General features: G+C 49.2%; 2 non-coding genes across 2 annotated transcripts; both read right to left on the bottom strand.

The window, feature by feature from the left end:
- Positions 1-2,881: 2,881 nt before the first annotated feature.
- On the bottom strand, positions 2,882-2,953 carry TRNAD-GUC (transfer RNA aspartic acid (anticodon GUC)). Its single transcript has one exon. It is a non-coding gene; the product is annotated as a tRNA-Asp (tRNA).
- A 515-nt stretch (positions 2,954-3,468) lies between these two features.
- On the bottom strand, positions 3,469-3,554 carry TRNAY-GUA (transfer RNA tyrosine (anticodon GUA)). Its single transcript is given in 2 exon segments — positions 3,469-3,504; positions 3,518-3,554. It is a non-coding gene; the product is annotated as a tRNA-Tyr (tRNA).
- Between the last annotated feature and the right edge of the window lie 16,263 nt (positions 3,555-19,817).

Here is a 19,817-nt window from a genome sequence, read left to right as displayed (position 1 = left end):
AGCTTCGAGATTCCTGATGCTGAGTTGAATGGGCTTTAGGTATTGAAATAACAGATCTTTTGTTGTCGTGAGAACTTGCGAGGTAACTCTGCAAGTTTTGCATTGGTTTTCAAGATGAACGTTGGAAATAGCCTTGTGCGGTTGATTAGTTACTGGAGGAAATAGTGTGCTGTGGGACGCTGTGGGGTTTGAATGGGGTAGCGAGTGTTCTGAACACGGGGCATTGGTTGTTAGTTCTCCGGAGCTTACTCGATGAGTTTTTGAGATCGCTCCCTCCCTTTCCCCTTGTTGAAGCGAGTTGTCGTGTGGTTGGACGTCCCCCTGAGTATGACGGGCAGTTAGGTCAGGGGTTGCTTCCAGATCGTCAAACGTGATGGAGAGATCTGATTCGGACTGTGTGACGGAGAGGTTTACTACCGGCGGGACTGTGTTTGAGTCTGGTATTGACAGAGTCACTGGAAGTGAGCAGTTTTGTGTGTTAAGATGAATCGGAGAGGTGGCATTTGCTATAGCGCCTAAAGAGGAGCGCTTCGCATTAGCACTCATGAGATCTAGTGATACTCTCTTTTCCATCAGGGCTATGCTCTGGTTTATTGTCTCGTTTACCCGCGAGATGAATAGGTCGATAGGACCTGTTACTTGAGCTACCTCCTGTGCGTGTTTGGACTTTGGCTTCGTGGAGCTCCTTGTTTTTGGTGGCATGGTGATTACCCAGTTGCGGGTGCGGTGATGAAGGAGGGATGGCCCGGACCGGACTCTATCGGGCACTAACGGGCAACAACGGGCCCGCCCTTGGCCCGGGCTTCGCCCCGGGCTGCGACCCGCGCGCGTCCCGCGATGCGCGTTATAACCCTGGCTTATGGGTGTGTGAGGAGAGGGCGGGGCACTGGGAGGGGGTGCGGCACCCTCGGGAAGAGGAAACAGCTGGTGTCAGTAACGCTGTACCTCGCAGTCCCGGGGCCGCGCCTCTCGCCTCCTCTGCGGCCTCGCTGGTCTTTACTCCTTCCTCAACTGCAAAATGTCTTTGGCAGAAGTTCTGCTACTCCAGTAGCGAGTGTCAGGTAGGCTGGACAATGCTGGCTGTACCTCTGTTTGCGAGCGGCGCCCGCGAAGTGGGGGCCGCGAGAGGTTTTGAAAGGCTGGGGGCGGGGCACTGGGAGGGGGCGCGGCACCCTCGGGAAGAGGAAACAGCTGGTGTCAGTAACGCTGTACCTCGCAGTCCCGGGGCCGCGCCTCTCGCCTCCTCTGCGGCCTCGCTGGTCTTTACTCCTTCCTCAACTGCAAAATGTCTTTGGCAGAAGTTCTGCTACTCCAGTAGCGAGTGTCAGGTAGGCTGGACAATGCTGGCTGTACCTCTGTTTGCGAGCAGCTAGGTAATAGGGAGATAATTTTATCTCTGCTTTCTTGGCTTTTAAAGCCAAAAAAGCGGAGAAACCCCCCCTTGATAATATGCCCCTTAATACTTAAAAAATTATTAGATTTACAAGACCAATAGCTCCAACTCTTCTAATGCGAGCCCTATTGCATTTCCAATGCTTGTTTAGTCTTAATGCTGCTTTCTAAATATCGTTCCCTTTAACGCATGGTGTTACTGGGGAGTGATCCCAAAAACATCCATGGCTTTTTGGCACTGCCCCAGCCTTACAAGAAATTGTAACTCTGAGGCAGCGCCAAAAACGTAACGAGGCACAACGAGGAAAAACATCTTTATTTCTCCTAATTTTTCCTTTTTTTGTGAGTAAGGATGGATGAGTGAGTGAAAGGGAGGGTAGATGGACAAAAGGATGGATAGATGAGTGAAGGTGTGAAAACGTGGATGGATGAGTGAAAGGATGGATGGATGAGTGATAGGGTCAATGCATGGATTCATGAGTGGATGAGTAGATGGATGGGTGGATGGATGGAAGGAAGGATGTCTAAGTGAAAGAGTCAGTGGAGAGAGAAAGGGAGGATGGATGGATGGCTGAAAAGGTGAATGGGCGGAAGGATGAGTGACTGGGTGGATGGATGAGTACGTAAAAGGATGGCTGGATAGGTGAAAGGGTAAATGGCTGGATGGACGAGTGAACGGATGAATAGGGTGAAATGGTGGATCGATGAGTGAAAGTGTGGATGGATGAGTGAAATGATGGATGGAAGGATACATGATGAATAGGTTTGCAAATGGAAGAATATGTATGAATATGGATGGACTTACTTATATAGTATTGCACGACCTCGTCTGATGTGTTAAAACGTTACATTTGTCCCAAAGTTTGGTCCTGAATTTTTACACTCACCGTACTGAATTTGCACCCATGCCAGTTTGTCTCCCTACTGGACAGGGTTTTACTTACAATGCAGGGACCTGCCGTCCTATCATGTCCCAATATAGAGAGTAAACACCGACCTGTGTTAGGTACTCATGCTGGACCCGGGGAATATAAGATTTCTGATGAGGGTGGGGGGGCGTGCACATCTGGCCCAGTGGCACTTTTACTTTCACAATGTGTCTGTAGGTTGTAAACGGTTACGTTTAAATAGATAAAAGTGACACCTTCGTATAAAACAATTCCCCATTCAGAGCCCGCCTCCAACATTCCATTTATTTAGCATGAAGAATACTCGGTAAAATGCATTTTCCATGTAGTTCTTTGATTGTAATAATATATATGTCTATATAAATAATAAGCCTCAGTTACTTTTTACTTTTTAAATTACTTAAAAGGAAAAGGCACAACTGCTGGTAAAAGACTTCCAAATGTTTTAACTTGTAAAGGTGTGGCCATGAATAAAAAGAATCATCACATTGTAATATCAGTATAACATTATAAATTGCATTTAAAATAGGTTTTCTATCGAAATGTTTGTTTAGTTTAAAAAAATAAATTTAAAAAAGCATCTCCCCGTCGGGGAATTGAACCCCGGTCTCCCGCGTGACAGGCGGGGATACTGACCACTATACTAACGAGGAACCGATGAATCTCGACTTGCCGGGCCGCTCCTCATGTGGCCTTCGAGCCGCCTCTCCCCGATATGCTACCGGTTCGTGCCATTTATCAACTCCTTGACACCAACACAGGGGGCCACGGGCTCAACAAACACACACACTCTCTCCCCCCATACACACACAAACACACTCCTCCCTCACACCTCACAGCAACCCTCTCGCCTCCTAGCAGACGCTCTCAGCAGCATCCCCTGATGCCAGAGTCACCACAACCAGCTCCCAGGGCTGCTTCAGACGGGGCCCCGGACTGGCTCTTCAGCCCAGGGGCCCCTGGCTCTGTCTGATGAGGGGGCATTGCAGCGGGGGCTGCACACAGGGAGGGGGGCGGGAGACACCACCCCCCTCGCCCCCGCCGGAGGAGAGAGCTGGGCTGTAAAGGTGAAGAGGGGAGGCAGGAAAAGCCCCGGCGTGTGAGGGTCCGAGAAAGAGGCGCTTTCCATTGTGAAGCAGAGGGAAAAAAAGTGAAGAGTTTGCAAAAGTCCTTCGAGCCGGATTTGAACCAGCGACCTAAGGATGACAGTCACTCCACTACAGTCCTCCGCTCTACCAACTGAGCTATCGAAGGCTAGGTTGGGAGGGGCTGACAAGGCGCTATATAGCATGAGTAGTGGACCCAGGGCCCAGCCATCTAGGCACTTTACTGTTTCTAAACACTTGAAAAAACGGCAAACCCGACAGATATTTCACCAATAGGGAAAACGGCTGAGTCCTAACTGATTTTCATGATATATATGCATTTATTATTTTTGGGATTCAAAAGTAAAAAATTGGGTCATGGTAGTTAGTTATGTACATGCGCTCCAACACCCTAGGTTTCTTGGTCGGATCAGAGTTGAATGCTCTTTGTAGCATTAAGTACTTAATTGTGTTTTTTGCGGTTCAAGCTTTTTAATTTTAAAAATGGTATTCACCATGGGATCCACAAGTTAATAATGGGGTTATGTTTTCTATTTATATAAATACCAAACTTCATCAGGTGTTACATTTTTTGTTTCTGGTCTGTGTGATATTGGTAAAGGTGATTCAGTCACTGGGGGTCACCAACGTCAGCGAGTCCCTGTCTGTGAAACACCCTCAGACCCCAGGGGGCCCCAGGTGCTGGTTTTACTTAAAGTTCAGGGGCTGGTCCATGTAATAGGATCTGTTTAAACAACAGAAGGTGTCAAGAGGGGTGTCTCCTCTGACCCATCAGAGCTCTTATATGCTGTGGGTGTAACAAAGATGATAATAGGAGGAGCCTGGGTTGAAATGCTGAGCCATTGTCAGCCCTCTGCCCCCCTCCCCCCCTGGCAGCCTCGTCTCCACGTCAGTCCCACCTCCTCTATAAAAGAGGCCTGCCAGGAATCCAGTCTGAGGCCCCATCACTGAGCTGACCATGTGATGCAACCTCAACTGTGACAAAGCGTCACACACCAATAAGACAACCTAAACAGCGACTACAAAATTCCAAACGAATATGGAGTAATGAGGCTATTGCCTCGGTATCCAAAAACTCACCACTGTCAGAAGGTATCTGACAGGAGAAGACAAGAATCAGGCGTCCAGTCTGAGGGGTCAGAGGGCAATCAGAGGTTACTGGGCCATGGTTGTATCAAGGAGGGGTGTTTGCTTCCGGTGCCCCGGGGCCTCCGTACTCTGAGCCCCCGAACTAGGGACCAGGACCCCCTTTTAACACCAGACTCAGAATAACAAGACAGAGCAGCCGAAGCTTACTGGGGACCCGCATGAATGAAAGGAACAAATGGGGGAAATAAACTGCACCCTGACCCTATCAGTGCACACTTTTACATCCGGTGTAAACATAGGTGCATATTTTGATTTATAACTTGTTTACATTTGACATGAATAAATATGGAAACATTTGCGTCTATGAGTGTTTCATCTCCCTGCCCAGGCTGCAGTCCTATTCTACCTATTTTTAAAAGTTTTCTCCACTCGGTTCTTTTAAATTAGTATGATGTCAAAAAGGACCAACACAACAGAGAATGCCTACAAATGTGTGTTTATTGCTTTTAACCTCAGATGTTTACATTTGTAAACACAGACTGCAGAGTCTCCTCCCCCGCTCTCCCAGAATGCCGTGCGGGATTATTCGGGGTCTGCCCCTGTCAAGGCTGCTGATGCCCCATTGCTGCTCCAGGACCCTGTGGGCTGTGAGTGCTGTGGCGGTGCTGCCCCCTGACGGTCACTCTGAGCATCTGAAGATACCTGGGAAGAAGCCAGGGTGCACCTGAGCTGTCCTCCCTCCTCTGTGTGAACCAATCGAGTGTGAGTACTGGGATCGGTGCTGATAGTAGGGGGAGAGGGGTGTACCTGGACCCTCACCCCCCCCCCCACACCTTCCCCGGATGGCAGCCTGGGGCCTGTGACAGGTGCGGGGGGGGGAGGGGGGGGGGGCTCAAGGAAGCAGCTGGTCGGTAACTGGAGAGGGGTCTGTGGGGCCCACAGCCTGGTGAGAAGACACAGGAGTGAAGGGGGGTCCTGGGGAGAGGGGCGTGGCTGTGTCTGGCCCCCCGGGGGGGGGGGGGCAGTAAGAGGCAGTGCGGGGCTGCTACTGTCCTCTGGTCCTGGGCTCGTTGTTTGGAGAAGTTCCAGGGTTGTAAATAATGAGACAGAGCAGGTTGTTGCACAAATCATGACCCCTCATTCCTTCTGGTTTGTCAGGAGGAGGGGGTGTGGTGACGGTCTAGCGTCCCGTATACCGGAAACGGAAGGACGGGACAGGAAGCGGAAGGCGGCCATTTTGTGTTGTTGGCGCCGACTGCGATAGGGAGTAGAAGCGGTTCCCGGCGCTCCGGTAATAAAAGAAAGTTACCAACATCTAGGCTTCCTTGTGGTGAATTGGGGGCTTCCACAATGGCGACGAGGACTGGGATATGAACTCCGCCCCCATCCACAGTCGAAAAAAAAAAGAAATAATAAATCGAACAGAGCCTACAAATTAACCGGAGCGTGGCAGTGGACACGAGGCAGCCCCTACCCAAGGCAACAGCACGCACATGCGGGGCAGGAGACCCACGCAGCTGCAGAGGTACGCCCAACCAGAAGCACTACCACAGGGGGGAGCACTGCAGTCAAGGGGCTATAGCAGGACAGCAGGAAAGGGGCACTGATGCACCAGGGAGCCCGGCCCACGACGCAGCATACTGACCTCTGAGCAGAGGCCTAGCTCAGCACGCTGGCGGTGCGCCATAAACGTGGGGAAGGGTCAAGAACCGCAGACACAGAGAAAAGGGACAGTCAGCAAGAACCCCCAAACATTGAGGGAGCAGCAGAGAGCAGAGCGACCGACTGTGAGCACAGTGACGAAGACGCAGACGCGCAACCACCACCAGGGAGCCCACCTGGCAAGCGCAGGCCTGATCAAGCGGGCCCCAGAGGCGGCAACAAGATGGCCACTCAGTCCACCTCCCTCACTCAAATGGTGCCATTTCTTTCAAAAGGTGGTGAGCCAGAAATGCAGTGGGAAGACTGGAAACGGTATTTCCTCAACTACTTGGAAGCCCTGGAGGAAGAGGGCGAAGCACCATTCTCGAGCCTGAGGAGAAAGAAGATACTACTGCACAATTTGGTTCCAGAGGGTATTAGAGTGTACGATACCATAGTCAAGGGCACGAGAGACGCAGCAGACCCAGATGTGTTCAGTCACGCCATTGCAGACCTCGACGCACACTACAGGCCAGTGGTATGCGTAGCGATCGACAGACACAACTTCTTCCAGAGGAAGCAGAAGAGTGGAGAGTCGGTGGACGAATATGTGGTGGCACTACAGAAGTTAGCCTTGACGTGTAAGTTTGGCACGCTACATGATGACTTAATAAGAGACCAGATCATTATGCACACGTCCAGCACTCATATCCAGGAGAAACTGTGGGTCAATGGAGATTCCCCCCTAAAAGAAGTCTGGGCCTTAGTGAAGAAGGCGGAGATGTCAAAGCGATGTGCGCAAGCTGCCAGAAAGGAGGCAGGAGGAACACAGACCGTCTGCAAAATTATGACGCCGGTAAAAAGCGAAAGAGCGAAGCCGAGAGACCAACAATAGGGGCCAAGACATTAAACGGAACTCCCAAACCAACCACACAGACCAGAGGACAGGTAGAGGTGGACGCCCGAGCTGTTACAGGTGTGGAAGCATGTCGCATTTAGGTAACGACAAGGCGTGCCCGGCATTCAGGGCGAAGTGCTCATTCTGCAGTGTGTTCGGGCACTACTAGAAAGTGTGCCGCCGAAAACCTAAGGGAGCCATGATCAGATACGTGAACCAAGAACAACGAGAAGAAGCAGGGAGCCATGAGGAGGAAGAGGAATTAGAGGAGATCCTCTACATCGATGTACAAGTATTGGAGATGGAAGGCGCAGAGACAGACAAACCCAAGCTGAACATGCACATAGGAGGTGTGCCCATAGAAATGATCGCAGACAGTGGTGCGCCCATTACCATAATTCAGAGAAAGGTATGGGAAGAGAAGTTTGGGTCACAGAGAGAAGATGAATTGCGCCCGATGGACTTAAGACCGGTAACGTACACGGGGCAAAGGATTCCAATGTTAGGGTACTGCCGCCTACTGTTTGAATTCAGAGGGCATCAAGCAAATTGCAAATTGTACATTGCCGAAAAGGGCCCGTCAGTGCACAGCTGGAAGGACCAAGGGGCGCTGGGAATACAGTTGAATCCAGGCGGAGCAGAGAAAATCTTGGTCAAGGACATAGAGGGAAAGACAACGGTGAATCCTGGCACAAGGCATACCCCAAAGTGTTTTGTGGACAAATAGGAGAACTGACCAAGTACAAACACCTCATTAAACTGAAGGAGGGAACGAAACAAAGTAAGTAACATCCCCTTCCGGTGTAGAGAAGTGGTGCAAGCAGAACTCGATAGACTGGAAGGAGAAGGAGTGATAAGAGCAATCGAGAGTGTGGAGTGGCTTTCGCCCTTGGTGGTAGCACAGAAGCTCAATGGGAGGGTGAGGCTGTGTGTCGATCTCAGAGAACTCAACAAAAACATCCTAGTCGACAAGTTTCCCCTACCCCGCATCAGTGAGATGCTGGCAAAAACCAAAGGCATACAGTGGTTCTCCACGATAGACTTGTCATCTGCCTACCACCAAGTCAAGTTACAACCATCGTGTAGTCACCTCACGTCGTTCATCACACCCTTTGGCTGTTACGAGTTCGTAAGGATGCCGTTTGGCCTGGCCTCAGCAGCCACGGTATTCCAGAAGCTTATGCACAGGCTCTTCCGGAAAGTAAGGGGAGTTCAGTTCTTCCAGGACGACATTCTGATCATGGGAGAGACAAAACAAGAGCACAATGAGAAGCTGCACACAGTACTACGCACGTTGCAGGAAAATGGATTGACAGCAGAGTGGTCAAAATGCAGATTTGGGGTGCAGTCCGTCACGTATCTTGGACATGAAGTGAGCGGGAAAGGTATAGGTATAGAGCCAAAAATAACCAACATGCAAGCCATCATAGATGCGCCTACCCCAAGTAAGAAGGAAGACGTCAGATCATTCCTGGGAATGGCTGAATTTTACAGCAAATTTATTCCCCACTTTGCCACCAAGACACATTACGTGCGCCAACTTTTGAAGGAAAAGAATTTCTTTCAGTGGAACCAGGAAGAACAAGAAGAATTCGACACTTTGAAACGAGAGATGAGCGAGGCCATACCCCTGAAGGGGTTTGACCCGGACGCGGAGTCCATTCTGACGACTGATACGAGTGACCGTGGTCTGGGAGCAGTGTTAATGCAGCGGTCGGAGAAGGGAGAGATAGCGACGGTTAGCTTTGCTTCAAAGTCCCTGGCTCCCAACAAAGAAAAGTTTAGCGTCATAGAAAAAGAGATGCTGGCCGTAGTATGGGTGATGGAGAGGTTCAGGCAGTATCTATGGGGCACTAAATTCTTGGTGAGAACAGATTACAAGCCTCTGGTCAAGGTGTTGATGTCCAGTGGGCATGCGCACGCTACCCCAAGGATTGCCAAATTGACACTGCGTCTATTGGACTTCGTGTACGAGGTCGAGCACATACCAGGACCGCAGAACAAAGTAGCCGATTTTTTGAGTCGAGCAGCAGCCATGGAGGAAGCAGACAAGCAAGTGCGCCCAAAGTGGGAAGGATATGTAGTGGCCACCATTCAGGACATGGAAAGGGTGATCAGCGCACAAGAATGGGAAGAAGCCTACAAAGCAGATGAAGACATGGAAGCGGTTAAGGGATATGTGGTCCACGGGTGGACAGAAAAGAGACACCTCAAGGATGCACTAACATGGTACTGGGAGGTGAGAGACGAACTGTCACTGGCAGAGAATCCTACATTCCTCCTAAGAGGCGACAAAGTGGTTCCACCGCAAGGCATAATCGAACACTTGATGGTCCTACTACACGAAGGGCACCAGGGAATCACCAAAACCAAGGCTCTGGCCAGACAAGCGTACTGGTGGCCGGCCATCGATGCCCAAGTAGAACGACATGTGAGATTATGTGAGTCATGTGCCAAGGCGGACAAATCCCAGAGCATGTTGAGACCACCTTTAGGAAAATTCCCAGTACCCGAGGGACCGTGGGAAATGGTGTCTGTTGACATAATGGGACCCATCCTCAACAAGGAAGGAGTACAAAAGTTTGCTCTCGTCCTGATTGACAAGTATTCCAAATGGCCCGAGGTGGAAGTAAAGGAGAACGTGGATACCGACGTAGTGGTGAACTTCTTGCGCACCATATTCATCAGGGAAGGAATTCCCAAAATCATCACGTGCGACAATGGACCGCAGTTCATTTCAGCGAAATAAGAAGCGTTTACATCCAGGAATGGCATAGAGGTCAAACACACCCCCATTTATCACCCATCGGGAAACGGACAAGTTGAACGCTTCAACCGGGTGATAATGGGCACCATTCAAGCTGCCATTAATGACGGACTGGACTGGGAGAGAGAGTTACTGTAGATGATATGGGCCTACCGAATCACCCCGGGGAGCACAGGGTACAGTCCCTTCAAGATACTGAGGGGAAGAGATGCCTTTACAATGGACAACATGGCGTGGAGAAAAATGGTGGTGCAAAGTAAATGGTCACCTGCGGTTTTTAGGAAGAACCTGGAGAAAGTACAGGAGGTGTACACCGAACACTTTAATAAGAGACATAGTGTACAAGGAGTGGAGCTGGAGAAGGGTGACTGGGTAAGGGTGAAGTTAGCAATCCTAAAAAGGAAAGGGGAGAGCAAGTTTTCACCACCTCTACGTGTAGTAGAGCCTTATGCCCGGTCGGCCTTACTCAGTGATGGAAAGGTGTGGTCGCAGGATAGAATGGCGAAATGCAGCAAGATCCTGAAGTGGGGAGAAGAGACAGAGGAAAGTACAGAGCATGTAGAAGATGGAGAAGTAGGAAGTAGCGGAAAGAACAAGGAGAAAGTAGAAGAAGGTACGCAGCAAGTGGGAGAGAGGAACGTAGAAGGGAACGGAGGAGACGGAGTGGAAGAAAGAGCGAGAGGCTGGTGCAAGGAAGGATCGGACAAGGACATGATAAGAACTGACACAGAAAGCGCAAGTGTGAGGAGTGACAGAGTGGTACAGAGCGGTGAAGGAGGAGATGGAATGACAAAGACGAGAGCAGGGAGAATAGTAAAGGTTCCGGTGAAGTTCAAGGGCTTTGATATGAACTGCAAGTAAGGACTATAATTTCTGTTTCTGTTTCTGTCATTGCATAAAGGGGGGAGATATGTGGTGATGGTCTAGCGTCCCGCATACCGGAAACGGAAGGGCGGGACAGGAAGCGGAAGGCGCCATTTTGTGTTGTTGGCGCCGACCGCGATAGGGAGTAGAAGCGGTTCCCGGCGCTCCGGTAATAAAAGAATGTTACCAACATCTAGGCTTCCTTGTGGTGAATTGGGGGCTTCCACATGGGGGGGTGTCTGTTACCCCATCGATGGTCAGACCCTGAGGGGGGCAGTGTGACCTGAAATGTACAGAGAAGCGTCTGACCGGACAGACATCGGTCACATAAACTGAGCTGTGCAGTAAAGAGACAGCCTTTACTGCACAGGTTAGGTTAGGATTCCTGGTTTTCACCCAGGTGTCCTGGGTTCGACTCCCGGTATGGGAAGATCAAACTTTTTAAAACAGAGACACATTAAACGTTCTCTTATTTCGTACAATCCTAAATGCTGCTAAATATCAATACACTAGCAGCCCGTCCCGACGTTGACCGGGTATGAATTGCTGTAGGCCAGTAGTACATTGTTTTGTAGGATTTCGTTTTGATACTATTTCTTATCTGTGACAGGCCTGTGAAACGCTCCGATTCACAGTGCACTGCTGATGCACTTAAGAGTGCGCATTCAGTAGTGTGTGAACTCGAGTTTCCCTACTTTATTTTTCCTTGCAATATTATATAGCGCAAACTCGACAACATGGCATGAGCACAATTTACATTACAGAAGATTACATTAATTTGTGGTAGGCACGGGGAGACAAAGCAATTTGCCTGGAATCGCAGGATGTTGACCTCATGCCGAGATTCGAACGTAGCTCCCCAGCTCTAAATTTCGCAATTCTAGTACTTGTGGCGGGAGGTGTGTATAAAAGTGTGTGTCGGTGCTGGCTATCAATGAGAAAGACCTGTGCATTTTTCAAATCGGTGATGAAAAAATATGAGTATGTTGCTGGAGATGTAGGCCGCCGTGCCACCAATGTACTTATCGGGGGAGGGTAAACACCCATTATTCCGCAACTTTCTTTCCGCGGACCATCACTCCGCATACTTTCATTATGAAAGTACCATGGGCCTTATTTATGAAGGCCTTGCGCCACCGGTGCGTCACTTTTAAAATGGGAAAAAGTGACGCACCAGTGGCGCATGGCGTTTATAAATAAGGCCCCAAGACTCCACAATGCCATTAAACGCATGGCATTACATTTTATATGCTTTTACCACGCATACATTTACAATGAAATTCGTGGTAAATGCATGAATGGTAAAAGCATGTTTTTTTAAAATGTTTGGATAAGGTAAGTATGGGTATAGGGGTATATGTTTCGGAGTACTGAGGTATATGTTTTGGGGTGTTTGGGTATTTTAAGGGTTCAGATATAGTTTTGGGTTATGGAGTACAGGGGTAGTTTTAGCATTTAGGGATAGGTATGGGTTTTGGGGTACAGGTGTATTTTTAGGGTTCAGGGCTAGGTTTGGGTTTTGGGGTATAGGGGTATTTTTAGGGTACAGGGGTAGTTTTGGGTTTTGGGGTACAGGGGTATTTTAAGGGTTCAGGGTAGGTTTGGGTTTTGGGGTACAGGGGTATTTTTAGGGTTCAGGGCTAGGTTTGGGTTTTGGGGTACAGGGGTATTTTAGGGTTCAGGGGTAGGTTTGGGTTTTGGGGTACAGGGTTATTTTTAGGGTTCAGGGCTAGGTTTGGGTTTTGGGGTACAGGGGAATTTTAGGGTTCAGGGTAGGTTTGGGTTTTGGGGTACAGGGTTATTTTTATGGTTCAGGGCTAGGTTTGGGTTTTGGGGTATAGGGGTATTTTTAGGGTTCAGGGGAAGTTTGGGTTTTGGGGTACAGGGGTATTTTAAGGGTTCAGGGCTAGGTTTGGGTTTTGGGGTACAGGGGTATTTCAGGGTTCAGGGGTAGGTTTGGTTTTTGGGGTACAGGGGTATTTTTAGGATTTAGGTATAGGTTTGGGTTTTGGGGTACAGGGTATATTTATAGGGTTAAGATGGGTTAGTGTTTAAGGGTGTTGGGGTATTTTAAGGAGTAAGGGTGGGTTTTGATTATGAGGTGCAGGGGTATTTAAAGGGAGCAGGGTGGACACCCAGAGCTGGAATGTACAGAACCTGGGAAGAAAAAACAATGAAATATTTGATACAACGCGCGCCCCGCACACGATATGAGACATGGCATGAAGGGCGTAATGTAAAGCAACAGTTGATGGACAGAATGCAGATCAATGTCATACATTCACCCCAATACAGTGATCTGGGCCTAAATCCATCATTTTTTTGCACTCTACACCTCATCAGCCTTGACCCTGTGCCTCATGGGAACATTCCAGGCCGAACTGCCAAGCCATGTCTTTTCTGGACCGGACTCTAGCATCCTAGGACCGATTTCTGTCTATCAGCCGTCTTCAGCAAGGATAACTTCACTCCAGTGGTGTGGCGAGCATGGGACTCACGTCTGAGCATACCCACCCCACTCGGGGTGACAAATGCAAAAACAACAGTTGATGGACAGAATGCAGAACAATGTCATACATTCACCCCAGTACAGAGATCTGGGCCTAAATCCATCGTTTTTTTGCACTCCACACCACCCCAGTTCAGACATGGCCATATGCAAATCAGCTGTGACCCTGTGCCTCATGGGAACAGTCCAACCCGAAGGGCGGAACGTACCACATGCCCCCAGCATTTGTCACGCCCCCGCAGCACTAGCCCACAGCACAACGCAGACAAGCCCACAAGGGACTACTTTGTTGGCACTGTTCTTTTACTTTTTAAATGTATATGGTGGGCGTCTGCATAGCCTATGTCCTTCTGCTGCAACTGCCCTTTCCAACGCTGTATTGGGTGTTGTGATTGGTGCTGTGGTTCCTGAGATTACCCGCCTCAAAGGTTTGGGCTCTCTCTTTATTATATTAGTATGGATCTCACTTCCTTCTCCTCCGATGCTATCAGTCTAAAGCACGTTGTGGTTTACACCGACCCCTCCTCCCCAGCTCTTGCTGCCCAGCTGCTGTAGTATTAATGACCTGGAGGAACAAAAAACAGATGAATACTATGAAGGGGTGTTTGTTGTTAGTCTTTTAGTGCACAACAAAAAGGACAGATTATATCAATAGCGCGTGGATTACGAACCACCGCTTTCCTGTGCTGTCACCGTGGAAAATGCTCGTTTATTCCCTGCACCGCACGTGCTGTGGAAGAGGCGCTTTCAGTTTCTGACATTAATAACCCGCTGGGTTGTGTTTTATAGTCTAATTTGTGACATTAATCTCGCACTCTGTGGATTCAGGAAGTTCCTGTTTTCTCTCCTCTGTGGGTTCAGCTCCTGTGTGCTCCGTTTCTCCGCATTACACCAACTTGAAGAGCAACTGAAGGCACTGTCCTAAAAGGACAGTTTAAAGCATCAAGGTTGTGGTGACTCGTGTCACTCTGAGGAGCAGGAATACCTCTGCCACTAATTAGGGCCTAGCTACACTTCAATGATTGACACAGACTCCCTCCCACTACTATTCTGGGCCGAAGACCACGTGCGGTCTCACGCCCCTTTATTTATACCCTCGGGCGAGCCCGCCCTCGGGGTGTGTGTGCGTGCGTGCGTGGACGGGCCGGGTGGCTCCGTCAGTACATCCCTCCAATCTTACGGGCACATAGTCCCGCCTATGGTGATCCTTGAGTCTTGCCCAGGCACCAGGCGTAGTCCCTTAATCTCTGACTGGGAGTAGGATTCGGCCGTAAGCTGTACTTCCGACTCCTGGGATTTCGCTGGCCCCTGACTCCTCGGGCCGTTCTGCAGGGTCCCTGGGACTCTCCGTGGCATCCTCTTGGCAGGCTGCCTGTTCCTGTTCAGATCTTGCTTGGGTCAACGCTTCTCCGTTTTGGCATTGCGAGGTGTTGGCGAGCGTAGGTTCATCTTCATACTCATTGTTTTCAGATGTTTGTTTTGCGGTGTCCCATTCCCTCGGGACTCGCTTGAACCATGAAACATTCCGGGTGACTGCTCACGTTCCTCTTACCGGCGATACCATGGTACCATGGACGTTGACCACTTCCCATATTTCGGGTTCATACGCGGTACGATATTTCCAGTTTGTGTACCTCTCCTTGAGAACCACTTTGTCTCCAACCACAAGGGACATGGGTCGAGCTCTCCAAGCCCGACTGGCTCTCTTATTTGTGAGCTGTCTTATGTTCTGGGTGGCGTTCTGATCCAGCGGATTCCAGGTGGGGCCCGCCGGCATGCAGTCTCTGGGGATTTTCCGGAACAGTAGGTGTGCCGGGGCGCATCTGGTGGTGCAATGGGGCGTTTGGCGGTACGCACTGAGGAACTGAGATAGACAATCCTCCGCCTCTTCTCCTTTCTTGACTCCGATTTGGAGGGCACGATTCAGCGTGCGCATAAACCTCTCGACTTCCCCATTTGCCTGCGGCCACTGTGGAGTAATCTTCCTGTGGCGAACGCCTCTTGATGCCAGATATGTTTGGAAGTCTTTTCCCAGAAATGGCGGCCCATTGTCTGATCGGATATCCTCAGGCAGGCCCATCATCGCGAGAATCGGATCCAGTATTAGTTTGACATGTGAGAATGCCGTAGAGGGCACCACTTCCACTATCGGGAATTGTGAATGAGAGCCTATGAGTACAAGAGTGTTTCTGCCATCCGGGAATGACCCGAAATCGATGCCCAACTTGGACCACGGTTCTGGGCACGGGTCCTCCGTGATCACCGGGTGCGGCACTGGATCCTTGCTCGTGATGGTGCACGAGTGACAGTTGCGCACTTCTTCCTCTACCATGGCATCCATCCCGGGGAACCACACTTTGCTGCGTAACCTTGCTTTAATTTTGGATGCTCCCTGGTGTCCTTGATGCGCAAGTCGGACTACCTCCTTCTGCAGGCTTGTCGTTATCACAAGGGCTGTGCCTCGCAGTATTACCCCATGAAGGCCCTCGCTGAGCTCACTCTGAGCCCTCCAGACTTGCTGTCTGAATGTCCTTTCAGCGGCTGTGAGAGCGCTGACACCGTCCAGGAAGCGCTTCCAACTCCGGTTCGTCAACGTGGTCTTCCTTTTGCTGAGACATTCATACCCCTCTGTGGCTTTCCTGATGTCTTCCAGCGTAAGGGCAACGGGCATGCTTCCTGTGATATCATCTGGACAAACTCCTCGACTTCCTCGGTCTCATCTTGTACTGGAGTGGGAGGAGTGGCATTCGAGTGGCGCGACAGAAAATCCGCCGGGTTGTCAGCACCTGGCCTGAAGACAACATCGAAGAGATACGTCTGCAGCTGGACGGCCCACCTCTCTATCCACGGAGGGGCGAGTCTGGGGGTCCCAGCGAACAGCGGCACCAGTGGCTTGTGGTCTGTGACCACAGGAAACTCGTGGCCATACAGGTATAGGTGAAAGTGTTGGCACTCCCACTTGATTGCAGGGCCTCACGTTCAATCTGTGCATAGCGCATTTCCGTGGCCGTCAATGCTTTGCTGGCGTATGCGTTAGGCACCCACTCCCGGGCTTCCGTTTCCTGCATGAGGACAGCCCCGAGTTCGACCGGGCTTGCATCCACAACGACTTCTGTGCGCCTTTTTGGGCGAAAGTATGCCATGACCTTGTCGTCTATGAGGGCATTCTTTTTTTTTTTAACTCTTTATTCATGACTGCTGCAGAGAAAGGTTCACAGTACTTCAATACAATATACACATTACAGTCAGTTTTACCATTTTACCCCCCTGCATAATACATATGACAACTTCTGCCTATGTAGCTTGTCATGTCTTATCCTTGAAAGAATAAAATTCCAGGCCTTGTCGCACACAGTCAAAACCTATTGTAGACACAAATCATGTAACAGAGGTTATCAGTATGTAGCTTATTACCATAAAAAGAAGGAACGGAAAAAACCTCCCCAACTTTTCCCACCCTAATCCCTCCCCTCTCCTGGTCACATTTGGTATCTTCCCAGGGACTTCCGCCTGTCAAACTAGACTGGCTAATATTCTATACTGCAGTAGTGTAAGCAATATGTGCTTCTCGGCGGGCATCAGGGTTCATCACAAATTAGGCTCTACTACCCTGGTTGATTATTGCGACCCTGCTTCCTGTGATAGTGTTAAATCTAACCCTTCCAATTCTAGCAACATGGCCTCCCATTCCAACGCTGTGGGATGTTTTCTCTGACCTCTCTTCTCCTCTCTCCTCAGGGCTGCACCCTCTGCACTACCCCACCGCATCAGATCCGACTGCCAGATAGTTAACCTAGGAGTCCTGGGGGATTTCCACCTCATCGTTAATGCCCTGGCTGCTAAGAGAAGAGCTGGGTCCAGGAATTTCAATTTGTCTTTCAATGGTTTAGATCGCCTGCGGAGTCCTACTAAACAATGCATAGCCTCCACCGGCACCGGTAGGTGCATAATCGTGTGTAGCGTCTGACAGATCACCGCCTAGTAGCCCCTCAGTCTTGGGCAGGACCACAACATATGGAGGAATCCCGCATGATCCCCTTTACAGCGCGGGCAAATATGTGAGGAGTCTGGGAACATATATATGGAATATATAGTATTTCCAGGTTGGGGGCAAAAGTAGCCCCCATCGCTACTCCCTTGGTTTGGAGAAAACCAGGGCATACCTCCGTGATACCACCCAAGTTATCAATTTGATTGATCAAAGACCATTCGATTCCAATACTCAATTACTAGTAACCTGCGACATAGTATCACTGTATACTAGTAGCCCCCAACTCGACGCCATTGCAGTAATGGCAAATGCCCTTGACACTAGGACGGCTCCAGTTCCAGTCCCAACCTACTTCATCTTAGAACTTTTGAAAACTGCAATGATGAGCAATTTTTTCATGTTTCAACAAGACTTTTTTCTCCAAACCAAGGGAGTAGCGATGGGGCTACTTTTGCCCCCAACCTGGCAATACTATATATGGATGACTATGAGAGTAAATTCATCTTCAGTGACACCAACCCATTCGGACACCACATGGCTATGTGGGTCCGCTATATAGATGATGTGCTGTGCATCTGGGACGGCACTAAAGAGGACCTTACATCATTTCACACATGGCTTAATACAAAGAGTACGGACATTCAATTCACTCTGAAAGCAAGTAAAGAGAGGATCCCGTTTTTGGACATTACTATCTATGTCAATTCTGAGACCAACTTGCTAGAGACAACTCTATTTCGTAAACCATCTGAACGAAACTCATTATTAGAGTGCAACAGCCACCACCCCAGGGGGTTGCGTGACAACCTCCCCGTGGGCCAATTCCTCAGAATTCGCCGTAACTGTTCCTGCAAAGAAAATTATATGGCAGAATCGCAGGACCACACAGAGCGCTTAACAGCACGAGGATATCCGACACGTTTAGTCAAACGTGCTCGCAAAAGAGCCTGGTATAGCCCTCGAGAAAATCTTCTAAATTGCGAGCAAAAAGAGGACTCGGCCAGAGAACGCGTTATATGTGTCACCACATTCTCCACTCGCCGCAATGATATCAAGAAAATCATCAACCATCATTGGAGCTTAGTGGCAGACGATATTGGACAGAAGGCCTTACCATTACATTCTTTTAAGAGAGCACGTAACATCAGAGACCAAGTGGTACAATCATTCTTACCGATACCTCAGAACCCTACCATTCAATCGTTGTGGCATCTCCCACCCATTGTAGGACACACTAGATGTGGATCGTGCGCAGCGCGCGATACAACAATTCAGACTAAAGATCTAACCTACAGGGGCAAGACCTACACACTCAAATCCCACACTAATTGTAATACGTCTAATGTAATTTATTGGATTAAATGCCCATGCGATTTGACGTATGTAGGCCAAACCCAACAAATGGTTAAGGCCCGCATCTTACAACATGGTAGCAGAATTAGATGTGGGGCACAGGGGGCCCCCTTAGTAGATCACTGCACAAGAAAAGGCCACACTCCAGACACTCTACAGTGGGTAGTACTGGAGAAAATCAATTTGGGACCCAGAGGTGGAGATATTGCACATATCCTCACCTTGAGGGAATCCAAATGGATGACAACCTTGGATACCATTTGTAATGGGCTGAATAAGGCTGAAGGTAGTCATGCTCAACTGGCTAGGTTCGGCCGTTGAGTTGCTCAATATAAAGATCTTCACCCTCATGTCTGAGAGGTGCATCTGTTTAAATGAATTACTGTATTGTCAGACTAAGTCCTTATTCTGTTCCAACAATGTACTTATTTTGACATGGTTTGATTTAGCCATCTTCTAAAACACGCTAACATGCTTCCTTGTGGATCGAATCTTTGATGTATCATCTTTCATGAAATGTTTCTCAGTATATTATAAGTGCCCAGTTAAGTATCTGGGGTTCAACATTTGCTTAACATTGAAATACTGTAATATAATAAATGTTGCCTTTTCACCCTCCTGTGTGAGGGGTGCTCGGCAAATGATATCCTAATTTTTATACAACATGATGCAGGATTAATTATTGGTATGCTGTTTTGCAAGAATAATTTAATTTGTTTGACCAATGCTGTCCGTTTATGAACTTTGATCATACATCAGGCGTATGATAGGGCCCTCTCCGAACTAAACTGCAATAAGTAGTTTTGCTTATTCTTCCGCTAAGATCGCATCGGTGCTTTCCCATCAACATGACGCGTTTGTTTACATTAGTTCATGACCCGGAAATGATGGTGCGGCTATTCTGCTGTTGCCCGCAGCAACGACCCGAATGGGCTTGTAATCCTCCTTCTATTTTTGGCAACACATCCACTCCCTTAGGGATTGCAGACACGAAGAGGCTGCTCTCACGCTTTGGGAGAACTGACGCCAGTACTAGGTAAGATACGCTCCAGACCCATGTTCACTTTATGCCTTATCGCGCTTGCCCCACACTATTAAATATCATCACTACCGCCCACAGATACGGCGTTTGGATGCAATCGTATATGACGCACAGCCCTCCGTTACCATGACGGGATAACCACTACTTTGGCGACTGTAGAGTGTAGACACTAAGAGGCTCGGTCGTAATTAAGGAGAATTTCACGCCAGTATTAGGTAAGACTGGGCTCATTTAAAACTGCCATCTGATTCTTTATC

The sequence above is a fragment of the Lissotriton vulgaris genome, chromosome 1_1 (assembly GCF_964263255.1).
Source record: "Lissotriton vulgaris chromosome 1_1, aLisVul1.2, whole genome shotgun sequence".
Taxonomy (NCBI): domain Eukaryota; kingdom Metazoa; phylum Chordata; class Amphibia; order Caudata; family Salamandridae; genus Lissotriton; species Lissotriton vulgaris.
The sequence above is the reverse complement of the archived record's forward strand: the minus strand, read 5'-3'. Positions and strand labels throughout refer to the sequence as shown.